Source organism: Homarus americanus, unplaced genomic scaffold, assembly GCF_018991925.1.
Source record: "Homarus americanus isolate GMGI-L3 unplaced genomic scaffold, GMGI_Hamer_2.0 scaffold11022, whole genome shotgun sequence".
Taxonomy (NCBI): Eukaryota; Metazoa; Arthropoda; class Malacostraca; order Decapoda; family Nephropidae; genus Homarus; species Homarus americanus.
Window position 1 is genome coordinate 4,961,383 of NW_024737068.1, and position 11,101 is coordinate 4,972,483.

The window sequence follows — 11,101 nt, forward strand, 5'->3', positions numbered from 1 at the left end:
CTGATTTTTAAGGTGATTAATGTTTGCTTGCTTTCTTTCACTCTGGTACAGCTCTTGGCAGATAAAACTACTGTAATATTTTCCCTTTTTCAGTCACCACCTTAATCTTTCTCTCGTCTTAATTTGGATGAGTGCCACAGGCTTGTCATCTCCCCAGCGATCTCCACTTTTCTCTGACTCTTCTCATTCATAAAACATCTTCTCTGCTTGAGGTCATTTTCTTAGTTTTTCTTTTCTTATAAAACCCTGAGTTCATCCACTTCGTCTGATGAGAAACGCTTGACAGCCGGGTAAGTCAGGCAGACAGCCTTCTCCATTATCCCATACAAGCACTCGGCCCCGTGGAGAGTGAGACTGAATCGGCCAACACGGGTGGCTGGTAAAGAGATATTGCCCGCCATCCTCTTTGTCATTACTTCCACCTCATGATGGTTCAGACAACACAGGTATTGCCAACACCTCGCTGAGTTTCCATTGATTTCACCGTCAGTAATCTGTCTTCCCACTCGTTGCCTCCCACCCCAGTTGACGTTTTCAAATAAAATGATAAACAAATAAATGATTACTCAAGGCTGGTTTCTTATACACTTTATTTTTAAATCGTCTATCGAGAACCATATTGTTTCATATACATTATTGTTTCACTTGTACAATCACCTGCACTGGCCAGGTTTTGTCGTTTCTGATACATTGTTCGCTGGCTGGACCCATGGCTGGACTGGGAGGAGGAAGCCTTGTTTACACTAAGGATTCAGTTGGAGGCAAGTTATTTGCCCTTTACAATTACTTTTAATATATCTACAGTGTTTAAAATTTCATATCTCTCTCCTTTCCCCCTTCTATCATATTTCCTTAACTTTTGTATATTTCCACTCTTATCATATTTCCTTCACCATTCTTCTATCTCCTCTTTATCACATCCTGCCTCTCTATTAATCATTCTTGTGTCCTGGCGTTTCTCTCATCTTTATCACCAAGTTGCTATCGCTTGATGAAAGGATTCTTGTTTTCATTTCCTCATTAGGTTATTTAAGGTGTTTAAAGGTGATATATTTTTTCGGGGGAGGATGTGTGTATAGTGTGTCTAAGACTGTATAGATGTTAATAGTGTATCTAAGTTACATAGGAGATGTTGATAGTGTATCTAAGTTACATAGGAGATGTTGATAGTGTATCTAAGTTTATATAAGAGATGTTAAGTGTGTGTTTATATATCTACAGTGTACAGTTGACGTGATGTACTTTGAGTGAAATTACTATCTAGCATAATGTTATATATATATATATATATATATATATATATATATATATATATATATATATACACATATATCTAATGCCTCAGGTAGACTCAGCTCATCTGTGGTATTTACTGTTAAGATAAATGTTTAAATGTTCTGAGGTGATAATGTGTGTGTGTGTGAGAGAGGACCTTTAAGTAGTGTTTGTTACAGAGTGAAGTGAGTGAGTGGTTCTCCTCGGTCAAAAGGGTGTGGAGAAGGAAGTTATCTATGTCCTATTAATTACTAGGGGAGTGTTGTGATATCCATTGTCTGTGTGTGTGTGTGTCTGTATGTATGTATGTAATGTTCAAATGACAAACTGATATCAAAGAATTATTAAATTATCATCATTATTAAATTTTTTTACCATATGTTGTTCCTCAGTTTATATCAATGTAATTCTAACTTAATATCTTTATTTTATATTTTTGAAAGACATGAAAATAAGGACAATAAAGCCATACCATAACTCAGATAATGTGTTGAGATTTGTGGCCCTTTTAGTTGTCCCGGAGATTCAGCAACAGACAAAGACGAGGTTGACTACTTAGGAGAAAAACAACAGTGTACGAGAGATACGAGACACTTCTTGTTTTTCTTCATCTTGGACTTCCACCTACATTTGTGTCAAGGATGTCCTCCACTCCTCCCTCCTCTTCCCTACACTTACTTCCTTCTTCCGTTTTAGTGTGAGGGAACATGAGTGTTGGTGAGGGAACGTGAGTGTAAGTGAAGGAGCATAAGTGTGAGGGAACATGAGTGTAGGTGAGGGAACATGAATGTAAATGAGGGAGCATAAGTGTGTAATGATTGTTTATCAGACCATAGCGTACAGCCCAGAAAAAACAACACATATAACAGTAAGTAGATGCGTAAGGTGACCCACTCTCAGTAATTAAAGTGAGATTAAGACGTGACCAGCAGAGGTCACGGTCACAATGAACAGTTCTCACCGCATGTAATTAGTCAAACCGGCATCATAACCGTGTGAACTCAAGAAACTACACCCCAGTGGACACCACATACCTGTTCAAACAGCTGTCTCGACACACCCAAATTAGTGTTAATTAGTGACATAAGAACATAAGAACGTAAGAAAATAAGGAGTCTGCAATAGGCCGGTTGGCCTGTGCGTGGCAGCTCCTGTCGAGAGTTACTACCACTCTCTATCATCCAGCCTCCCTTTGAAACTTTCCAGCGTTCCAGCACTTACTACAAGGTTGCTAAGCTTGTTCCACTCGTCCACCACCCTATTTGTAAACCAGTTCCTTCCTATCTCCCTCCTAAACCTAAGCTTATCCAAATTGAATCCGTTGTTCCGAGTCCAATCCTGCTCGGGTATTATAAGAACTTTATCTATATCACCTTTATTGATTCCTTTCACCCACTTGAATACTTCTATCATATCTCCCCGCACTCTTCGTCTTTCTAGGGAATGCAAGTTTAGTTTCTTTAACCTATCCTGATATGGAAGGTTTCTAAGTCCCGGAATCATTTTCGTCATTCTTCGCTGCACCGACTCTAGTGAATTGATATCCATTCTATAATAAGAGCACCAGAACTGAACCGCATAATCGAGGTGCGGCCTGACTAGCGCAAGATATAGTTGCAATAAGACCTCTGCACTCTTATTACTTACACTTCTAGATATAAAACCCAATACTCTGTTTGCCTTATTTCGAACATTAACGCACTGTTTTCTAGGCCGTAGGTCCGGGCTTACAAGTACCCCTAGGTCTCTTTCACAAGTCGACTTCTCTAGGTTGATGTTGTTAAGGCTGTATACATTGACAGTATTTGTTCTTCCAATATTAAGTACGCTGCACTTGCTGGTGTTGAATTTCATTTGCCATTTTTCAGACCACCCCTGCAGTTTATTTAGATCCTCCTGTAATGCATTTGCATCCTGCCCTGAATTAATCTGCCGCCCTATTTTGGTGTCATCCGCAAACTTGCTTATGTCACTGCTGATCCCAGTATCTAGATCGTTTATGTAGATTATGAACAAGAGTGGGCCTAGTACTGTCCCCTGGGGAACCCCACTGGTTACACGACCCCACTCAGATTTAACACCATCTACGCTGACCCTCTGCGTTCTATCGGTGAGCCATGATTTTATCCAATTTAAAACTTTCCCCTCGATACCATGAGCCTTAATTTTTCTCAGAAGCCTCTGATGCGGTACTCTGTCGGCCTGACACCGCCAATATAAGAGGCCTAGCCGCCTACAGATCTTTCCTTCAGACAGACAGGAAGAGTCAGAACACAGAGGCAAACGGAGTCACGCTCGTCATTAGTCGAGGTCTGGAGGGGGACTTCCCTCCCCAGCTAGCCAAGTTTCCCACTGGGGGCAGAGTCCAGCACCCACCGGGACCACTCTCTTCAGCAGCACTTGCAGATATTCCCCAGCCACTGGGCCTCCCTTATATAACTTTTATTCTCTTCACCACTGATCGGCTCATAGCCGCTTGGCCGATCGGTCACGTCTCTGTTACGCACTGTTGGCAAGTACTGGGCATGCACCGGCTCCTGAATGTACCTGAACCCGCTCACACTCGGTGCCGTCACAACACTTTCTGGTAGATTGTTCCAAGAGTTTACAACCCTCACTCCGAAAAAGTTTGCACTCACAGTTTCCTGGACTTGTGGCTTCTTCAATCTTGAGCTGTGACCCCTTGTGGGGCGAGCGTCCGCCAGCTCCAAGTAAGGACGCTCGACTGAGTAGTGCCCCTTGAGATGCTTATACACCTCAATTAGGTCACCCCTTGCCCGTCTGTAGTATAAGCTAGGCAAGTTCAGGCGTTCCAATCTCTCAGGGTAGCTGAGGTGCCGAAGTGCAGGCAACACATGAGTCATTGTCAGAGCGATCCATAGGGTGAGTTACTTACGGTGCGAAGTGTATCCATTTCATGTTTGTGTCCAAGAGTCATTGTCTAGTAACGTCGATATATTTATTAATGTGTCCATGTCATTCAGTTAACTAATAAATAGATGTACTTAGAATTGGCGTTTAGAGGCTTTTCCCTGAGAACATAATATCGGTTAAATAACTAATAGGCCACTCTACCAACTTTCCTTTACTTTACAATCCTATTACTATAAATTCTTACCTTACTTGTACTTCTTACTTTACCCTCATTATAAGTGTGAGGGAACATGAGTGAAGGTGAGGGAACATGAGTGTAGGTGAGGAAACATGAGTGTAGGTGAGGGAACATGAGTGTAGGTGAGGGAACATGAGTGTAGGTGAGGGAACATGAGTGTAGGTGAGGGAACATAAGTGTAGGTGAGGGAACATGAGTGTAGGTGAGGAAACATGAGTGTAGGTGAGGGAACATGAGTGTACGTGAGGGAACATGGGTGTAGGTGAGGAAACATGAGTGTAGGTGAGGGAACATGAGTGTACGTGAGGGAACATGGGTGTAGGTGAGGGAACATGAGTGTAGGTGAGGGAACATGAGTGTAGGTGAGGGAACATGAGTGTAGGTGAGGGAACATGAGTGTAGGTGAGGGAACATGAGTGTAGGTGAGGGAACATGAGTGTAGGTGAGGAAACATGAGTGTAGGTGAGGGAACATGAGTGTAGGTGAGGAAACATGAGTGTATGTGAAGAAACATGAGTGTAGCACTCCCAAACGTGGCGAGGAAGTGAAGGAAGGAAGGAAGGAAGGAAGGAGAGAGAGAGAGAGAGAGAGAGAGAGTGTAGTGTAGTGATCACCTCCAAGCTACTGACGAACTCCTACAAAAAGAGTGAAAAAAAAATCCTTCGTTATTTTTATTTTTTTCAGCAGGTACCTCCTCGTATCATCTCCCTCTATCACATCTTCATCACTTCCCTCCCTCTACCTATCTCCCTTCATCACCACCACCACTTGATACTTCTCTTCTTTTCCCCTTCTCCTTTTCTTCCTCCTCCTCCTCCTCCTCCTGTTCCATCGTTATTCAGATTTCTCTCACACTGACCCCTTTCAATATGAACCCTCCCATTCTTATTCCTCCCATCCTGACACTGCCCCCGTACTTCACCTGACACTACCCTCATACTTCACCCAGCAATGACCTCGCACTTCACCCCACACTGCCCTAACACTTCCCTAACACTCCCCTCACATAGCCCCCATACTGACCATGACACTGCCCTAACATTTTACCTGACACTGCCCGCACGCTTCCCCTGACACTGCCTTCACATTTCACCTGACACTGCCCGCACGCTTCCCCTGACACTGCCCTGACACTTCCCCTGACACTATCTAACTTAGACAAGAGGTTATTTGTGTTTGTGTTGCACCTTGATATACCTGTCTCTCTGCTACTTATGAGTTGACGTCACGTGTGTAAGTGAATTGAACTGAATTGAAACATTTTATTTAGCCAGAAAAAAAAAAAACTTGAGCTCTCCTGTAGGCACCTGATTATGCTATACATTTATCTCAAGGAAGTATTATGTAACATTTCGTATCATCTGGAATAGTACACATCGCATGGTGGTAATAAGATCCTCACACACACACTCACACGCACCCACACACACACAAAGAAATATACACACTTAAACAGAAGAGAGAGAGAGACAGAGAGAGAGAGAGAGAGAGAGAGAGAGAGAGAGAGAGAGAGACGGACCCAGCCAGTAAGAACAGCATAACACACAAACAGACTGTCTCAGTGTCCACCCGCTCACAGTATAAAACATTTCATTAAATTTTTCGTAGGGTAATTTTTTTTACTTAAATTTTCAAGAATATTATATTGAGAGAGAGAGAGAGAGAGAGAGAGAGCCTGTAGAGAGCGTGAAATTCTGATGAAGTTAAATGAAAGAGGTGAAGTTTTCTGAGGGACGCAGCACCGTCGACGCCTCCTACTGGGTAAAATGTTGGTGTGAATATATTGTTTATTTTTAAGAGTAACAGGAAGGAGAGGACCCCATTGTCTGTGGTTATTCTTCTTCGTTAATATTTATTTACTGTTTCACTCGTGGTAGAGTAGATTAATAAGCCTCCTCTGTTTATTTCTCATTGGTCTGTCGTTATCAATGACTTCTCTAAACTTGTAACCCAATTGACCTCTAACACCGATATCTGACATAATGAGTTATTAATATCAAGGTCAAATTAGGTCAAGGTTGTCACCCATAGGTCACATGGTTGAAAAAAAAAACCTACATTAATTTACCTATTATTAGAGATTAAGGTCAGGATTCAAGGTCACCAACGGTTAAAGGTTGATAGCTAGTTGTTTGGTAAAAAGAATTAAGACAGTACAGGACGGGCGGTAAGGCGCAGTGGACGAGATAATGTCAGAGTTCATGGTCAGTCAGTCAGTGAGACCTTTGTGGGCAGCAAACTAACTCGCTGGTAATGTGTGGGTGTGATAATTCCCCTCTCTCTCTCTCTCTCTCTCTCTCTCGTCTACTATCTTTGAGTGCTCTAGTCTGTGCTCCCTCAAGGTGTGATTTTGTTCCGAGAGCGTTTAGGGTCCTTCTGTTTCATTGCTTTGTAGTGATCACCTGTGTGCTTTTGCGTTAATATATAAATAAATCAATGAGAGAGAGAGAGTTACCATGAATAGGTTCTCAGAAACTTATATTTATTTCACATTTAGATGGTGGTGATAATGTTGCTATGTCAGTTATTAAGATCCAGGGTAGTTTGTTCTCCTTCACGTGCCTCGCTCAACAGACAGACAAATTGCTAAACAGAAAAGCAGATTGATAAACAGATAGACAGAATGACATAACAGAGAGACAAAGAAAGACAGACAGGCTGACAAATAAACAGAAAAGCAGATTGATAAACAAAAAGACAGAATGATAAACAGACAGACAGACAAAGAAAGACAGACAGACTGACAGATAAACAGAAAGACAGGTTGACACACGCACAGACACAGACACACACACAGGCACATACGCAGTGGTGGTCAGGGTCGAGATGTGGAGAGTTCCTGTGTCCAATAATGATGACCTTTGATTTTTAGTTCGTCTCTGTTTTTGATTGTGTAAAACTAATAGTCTCGGAGTGTGGTCTATATGACACTATGACGCACTTCACTTCTTCTGACACACATGACACACTCTACCTCTTGTGACACATGACACTCTCTACCTCTTCTGACACACATGATACACTCCACTTCTTCTGACATATATGACACACACTACCTCTTGTGACACATGACACTCTACCTCTTTTGACACATGAGACATTCCACCTCTTCTGACACACATAGCACACTCCACCTATAATTATGTATCTAATTATTTAGTTAATTTAACTATTTATCTAACTGTTTATCTATATTATCTATCAGACACATTACTCGCCCAATGTAGTGAAGTGGTGGAGATGCATTCAACAGTGTGGACAGTTGGGTGTGTGGGACGATAACACCAACACAACACAATCACCATCATTATCCTCATTATCACCCAACATCACTACCACCACATATACTCATCATCACTGCTAACAATATCATCACCCACCGTCACCATCACCACTGCTCGTATTTACATGAGCGTCAACAGCGGGCGGGAAGGTAAACATGGCAGAGTGTAAGGAAGTCACGTGGTGGCGTTGATGACCTTGGGACGGTGGCGACGGTTGGAACCTATCAGAAATGTTCCTCATCCCGGAAGGCTCGACGGGTAGTGGCGGGAACCCTTATTACTCCTATAAGACGCAGCTTCTATTTACCATATGAATTATTAATGGGCCCTTCACCTATACTTATTGAGGAAGGATCTTTAGAAGCCTCGGGTAGTTCTCAACTAAAGTAGATCCAGTGTAAACATTCCCGTAAATCAGTTTGTAAAGACATAAAAAAACATATGTAGGTTTAGTTATGGCTCACTGCCTTATTAAGAGTCCTTTTATAATTTCGTGTCTTTGATAAATAATATTAATTAAGGAAACACGTGACGAACGTTAAAAAAAGCCGAATTAGAACACAGAAAGACTTTAATGAGAAGAGCAGCATCGAGTGAAACCTGACATAACTTAAGCTCATCCACCCTGACGATCATATTTTATTCTTTGATTAAGTTAGTTATGTAAGTTTAGTTTATTGGGTTATTTTAATTCATATAATATTTCCTAGACGTTTTAATGCCGTATTTTTCGACTTGTTTACATACGGTATCGCGACGCTATCCGAGTATAGAAATTTAGATCATACTAATAAGTACAAATCGTTTTTATAATATCCCCAACCCGAGTCTGCAATAAGAACTAACGTTTAGTATTAATATGTAAACAGTATTATAAAAAAAAGAAACATTTCCTAGTAAGCCAGCCAACCTGAACTAAACTCTGATAAGAAATACGTCCAGGAGAGTTTACATTGGTGGAACAAAAAAGTAAAGAGAAATACAAAGAAAGTTGATTGGCCCCAGAAACACAATAATCAGCCAATAGACTTAGAAACATACTCAAACAACCTGTAAAAGCCATACTGATACACGGCAAGAGACGGAGGAAGTGATAGTAAAAGAGTGAGAAGGAGGATGAAGAGGAGAGAGAGAGAGAGAGAGAGAGACGATGTGATGGTGTTACTCTCTTGTAAAGAGCCATCGAGGCTGGGAAAGTGGAGGAGAGGGAGGGTGGGGTAGAGAGGTAGGGAGGGAGGGAGGGAAAGAGAGTGATGCGATGTGAAGTAGCTATTCCCCAATATGGAGCCAGCGAGATGGGGAGGGAGAGAAAGGGAGGGAAGGAGGATGAGAAGAAAGAAAGGAAGGAAGGAAGGGAGGAAGGAAGGGAAAGAGATTGCGGCGTGGAGCAACTACTCTCCAGGATGAAGCGAGTGGAAATATACTGTGGGTGGTATTTCAGCAGTCACAGTCTCCCGTAAGGAAAAAACAAATCTAAAAAAGTGAAGAAAATAAGTAAATAGCGTGGTGAGCCGGAGCCATCATCGACCACCGCCGCATTGCCTCGGTGCACTCCCCTGCAATGTATGGCTCACCCCGGTAGCGGCCAGCCACCTTGGGTCGGTGTTACGGAGCCCTCAGTCTTTGCCACCCGCACGGCTGTTGCTGTCCTTATTCCTGTTGCTGCTACTGTTATTACTACTACTACTGTTGCTCCAATTGATGTTACTGTTACTGTTGTCCCTATTACGGTTTCTGTTGTCCATTACTGATACTAATACTGTTGTCCCTGGTTCTGTTGTTACTACAGTACTGTTGTTCCTATTACTGTTATACTAGTACTGTTGTCCCTAGTTTTGTTGCCACTATTATTGTTACTACTGCTATTACTGCTACTTGCCACCGCTCATCTGTCTGGATATCTGCTGCTGGTGTCAAACTTACATTTTTGGACACATCTCAAAGTGAGTATGTTCAATGTCGTCGGACAGGGAATTATAAATCTGAACAAACGAGAAGAAACATTCTACAAGATCTCCAACAGTTTTCATCCATATTACACCTCAGATCATGTCGTCAGGTATAGAAATGAACGAATTTAACACAGCTCAGTATAAAAGATCATTTCCTCCACTGAATATCATTACTGAAAATCTTGTTAAGTATAAGAAAGCGTGTAACATATTTCTGATTGATTAATAATGTGATTTGCTGATTTTGTTCAGAAGTCCTGTCCTTATCTAAGGTTAATGACATTTTACGAGGGCTCAAAGCCAAGGTTGTAATGTACAGTACCAAGTAAACAACTGGCTGACACAAGACTATTATAGACCTCATCCAACACCTTGGCAATACATTGATAACTGTGTTTGTTTTTTCAATAGCTTACATTTTTCTAATTAGATTTCTGAAAGTAGATAAGTTTTTCATACTTTTTGGGAGCAAGAAAATATGAATTTAATTTCTGACTTGGAATCTGTTGAGTAAAAAACTAAACTAAGTTGTAGTGTTCATGAATTATTCTTTTATGTAATAAGTCATCAGATAGGACTCACTCTGGGGTCATCACTCTCAACAATGCCTTTACTAATTTGGGTCAGAATTACCCCACACAGTCATTAGTGTCTGTGTGATGCTCTGTACTGTGATTCTTGCTAAGGAGGGGAGGCGGGTGTTTACATATCTCCATGTTGATATCTCTAGTTATATTTACCATTATATTTACAATTACTTCTTTACCAAACTTGATTTTCACCTTGAGGTTTTGCAATGATTTTTGCTCTCTATTATTATTTTTTTTTCAATGCGAAAATTATATCCACATTTAAGCTTATGTTACTTCGAATTTATTCCATACATTTTATTTCCCCAACCACTTTACTTGCACCATCGAGTTTGTTCTCTTCAATCAAGTTTTTTTTCCTCTCCGCCAAGTTTCTCGTCATAACTCCCTCGTCTACTCATAACCTGATTCACTGACATTTCCTTAAAGAGTAAACACAGTTATACGCATTATGTCGTAAGAGGAAACAGACATGACTCAAAGGCGGCTTCATAATTTGCCGGATATTGCTACTGGCTCTCAGCTCCCGTGATGCATAATGTGCAGTGTGAACGCCGCGTGTAATCCTCTCCAGGCAGCCCGTTTCTCCCCGCCTCATTGACATGCAAATTGCACCATCCTGTTGATAATAGTAGGGAGCGAGCGTGACGCCAGCCAGTGTTTGCCGGGATACATCACTCACACATACACAAAGGGCAATATTTTCACACCTCTTCCTCCTCCTCCTCCTCCTTCAGCATAGACAGTACACGGCAACATTTACACGGTCATATACAGTATCTTACAACACAAGTCATACACAGAGTAACATATCTACTATCAGTCATTCACATATAAATTGCCATCATAAGACAGGTGAACTAAATGCATTATGGCTAAATGTGTATA